We start from the raw sequence: 4050 nt of genomic DNA on the forward strand, positions 1-4050 counted from the left end.
AAAAAAAGCACAGAGAATGTGTTCCTCAGCTGTTCTGATTTAAGATCTTTTTGGTATTACCACAAGAAAACATTATGACAATCACATGCTGATTTTTTAAGATGTAAAAGTCAGGTTTAGCTATTTCTTCCCCCCCAGAATGCCTTATCCAGCACCACTCTGCCAGCACCTTCCATGTTGCTATCTCTGGTGTAAGTGATGTGAAAGGTAGGCTTTAAAGCAACCTATAATAGCTGATTGATTTCCATATAGCAGCCTAACAAATTGCGTAAACAATAAAAATCACTTACCCTTTGTATGTTCTGCACTAAGGTCTTACAGGCAGGATTTTCTTCTCCCCATGTTGATAATCTGAAGAATGTAACTGTAAAATGAGCTTGTAGGTCTTGCCTGAAGGGATTTTATTGTACTGAAAAATTGCTTCAAGAAAATTATATTCCTTAGAACAATTGTGATGTGTATCTGTGTATCTTACTGCATCTTGTTCATGACAGCATGTTCATCCTGTAAAACATCAGGATGAAAAACCTTAAGTGAAGGTTTTTGTCTTTTTTTTTTTTTAACCAGTGTGTTAAAAACAAGCAAACAAAAAAAAACAACTTTTGTGCTGGGAGGTCATTAAACACAAATTCAGAATAAATGACTCTCAACAGTCACAAATATCCTCCAACTGCCAGGCCCAATTTACTGCAAGCCCAAGACTGCGGTAGACTTAGTGACAGTGAACAGGAAAAAGCTTCAGAGCAGCTGAGTCCTCCTGTTGTGACACGCATGTAGGTATCTGTGCAAGGTATCACCTTGCACAGCCTTCTTGTATGAACACATATAACCTTGTTACTCTCCTTTGGGGAAAAGACATTGTTTTGTATATTGTATTTAACTGATCATTTAGAGTGTGACTCATGTGGTCACTGGGGATGGAGATGTATCAGTGGGGGAATATATCCAAACTATGACCAACAGAAAAACCAGCAAGGTGCAAGGTATCTCTGTGCAGAAATTACCACCCCAGATGTTCTAGTCAGCCTCAGCTGACCCTCATGGGGGTGCTTGCTGATTGGTCTCCACTCAGCACCCCTCAGACCTTTCTCTAACCTGACAAGAGCTTCCTGATCAGGGTGCATCTTCTTCCAAAGATCCCAATAACGCTCTCTTAAGAAAACCTCACTGGAGTTGTTAATTTAACAAAGCGAAGTGCTAGAATTTCCCCTTATAAATCAGCATTAAGTTTGTGCAGTACTTTTTAAACTCTTCAAGTCAGTTAATCAAATACTTAACGTGCCTTAGTCTATTTTTTAAACTACAGCTCCCTGAAAGAAGGTTGTTGCGAGGTGTGGGTGAGCCTCTTCTTCCAGGTAACAGTGACAGGATGATGTGTAATGGCCTCAAATTGCACAGGGGAGGTTCAAGTCGGTTATTGGGGAAAATTTCTTCTCAGAAAGAGTGGTGATGCATTGGAACAGGCTGCCCAGGGAAGTGGTAGACTCACCATCCCTGGAGGCGTTCAAGAGCCATGGAGAGGTGGCACTGAGGGTCATGGGCTAGAGCAGTCGCAGGCATGGATTGGTGGTTGGCTATATGATCTTAGTGGTCTTTCCAACCTTAATGATTCTATGATTCTATTTTAAAAAGTAGGAAGGAAAGAAATGTATTTTCTTCACTAAGAAATTAGTTATGTTTTCAAAATAATGGCAGTCTAAAATAAGAATGGGTATGGTATGTGTCCAGAGAACATATAGGTTAGGAAATGCACATTAACGGAATCCCCTAAATTTAGTTCAACCCTATAGCAAAAAAGCCAGGTGATAATTGTTAGTGTGTAAATCTCAGCAGCTCATAGTCTGTCAATTGAAAAGAATAGCATATTGTGAAGACTCTTTTTGCCACAGATCTCACTTTAATAGCAACATCATGTGATCAAATATTGTATTTTTGGATCATCTGAAGTATTCGTTATGCAGATATTCCTGTCAGTGGGCTATTGGACCATTAGCCAAATAAATCCGAAGGTAATAAAGCTCACAGGAAGATAAATGGGTTTCTTTTTCTTGTTCTTGCCAGCCAATTCAGGCTAATTTAAGCCTTTCACAGAATGGTGATAATGAAGGATTTGTTCTCAGCAGAGTTATGGCAGGTGATTTGCATTTGAAAGTTTGACACATTTATAGGGCTTTGATCTTTTCCCTCCAGTGCTGTCTCTCCCTCCTGGCAGACACCTACACCCACGTTTTGCCAGGTGGAGCATCCAGGGGCTCACACAGCTCTGAGTGTCACTGGGAAGAAATTCACTAGAAAAAAAATAGCCAAAAATTAGCCAAAAGTCACCCAAAATTGCAATTCTGTTGCTGAATTTGAGTGGCCCTAATACCATGCAAAAAAAAAAGTATGTTTAATTTATTTTATTAGATTTCATTTAAAGCTAGAGCAAATCCTCATGGAAAATTTTGAACAATTAGAGATTCTACTATAATGTCTACCAAGACAGGAAGATTGGCTCCTTCTGTCTGTGTGAAATTACTCTTAAGAGAACACATCTCAGTCTATGACAACGAGAATTTTGTCACCTAGCAAACCTGAGAAAAGATAGCCATGGAGTTGTCTCTTAAATATTATTTTTTGCTTGGTTGTTGGACCAGAAAGGGAAGGTAATCATCTGGGCGTGAAAGCAATCTCCAGCTGGAAGAGGAAGCCTGGAAATAAAATCAGAGATTTACTGACATCATGAATGCATGTGAGCAAAATCAAGAGTAAAGCCTAGGAAATATAAAGGATGTTCGTAGTAGTGTTTACTGTCTTATCCTGAAGTAAAAAGGGACTCATAGGATTCAGCAGGAACTCATCTAAACATTTGAAACGAGATCACTGTATCCTTCATGATTGTAAAATTGAATGTAACATTTGTTTCCTCTGCTGCATTGTAATGGTGAATTCCAGATCCACATGCTAGGAATTCATTTTCTTCTCACCTCAGAACTGATTCCTAAGGGAGGAACTAAGTAAAAAGTTCTGGCATGAAATTTCTTCCTGTCCAAATAATATATTTTATTTCTCCAAGCTGAGCTTTCCTTCTGAAAGAAGAGAAGGCATAGAATCAGAATCAGAGAATCCTTAGAATTGGAAAGGACTTTTAAATGTCATCTAGTCCAACTCCCCTGCAATGAGCAGGGACACCACAGCTAGATCAGGTTGCCCAGGGTTTGAGCCTTGAAAGTCTCCAGGGTCGGGGCATCAACTGCATCTCTGGGCAACCTGTTCCAGTACCTCACCACCCCCACTGTCAAAGACATTTTCTTTATAACTAATCTTAATCTCCCCTCTTTAAGCTTGAGGCCATTTCCACTTGTTCTATCACCGCAGACCCTGCTTAAGAATCTGCGCCTTCTTCCCTGTAGCTCCCCTTTAGATACTGAAAGGCCACAATCAGGTCACCTCACAGCCTTCTTTTCTCTAGACTGAACAGCCCCAGCTTTCTCAGCCTGTCCTCGTAGGGACACATGGAGAAAGAAAGCCTGATGGAGCTTGGGGATGCTTGGAGCTGGCTTCACACTGCATGCTGTGTTTGGGAGGTTCTGGCTGCCCTAAGGAATGCTTAAAAGTCTTTTTAAATCTGTGTAGCGAGTGTTTATGAGCAAGTGTCTGAAGTATATCGAAAGAAGCAGGGACTGTGTAAATGTTAGCTTACATTATATGCATAATAATAGAGAGTCCCTACTAGGTCTGCAGAGTCTTTTTGTTCCCATTCCTCTAGAAGATGCTCCTACAATCTAAGAGTTAACTTCATGTTGATCATACTTGAAAATTCAGCTACTGATGCATTTTGCTCTTCAAAAGAGAGCACTATCCATCTGTGTTACTTTGCTTTCAGCACATCACAGAATGTCAGCTATCAGATCAGAGCAGGAGACTGATGAGCGTGCATCCAAGCCTGACAGGTCAGGTCAATGTCAGGGGAAATTACAATTCCCTTTTTTCTCTCCCTCTTTCCTCTTTTTTTTTTTTGACTACAACCCATTTGCTAGTATTTACTTTAGAAGACTATGTCCCTGGGGG

The sequence above is a fragment of the Meleagris gallopavo genome, chromosome 2 (genome assembly GCF_000146605.3).
Source record: "Meleagris gallopavo isolate NT-WF06-2002-E0010 breed Aviagen turkey brand Nicholas breeding stock chromosome 2, Turkey_5.1, whole genome shotgun sequence".
Classification (NCBI taxonomy): domain Eukaryota; kingdom Metazoa; phylum Chordata; class Aves; order Galliformes; family Phasianidae; genus Meleagris; species Meleagris gallopavo.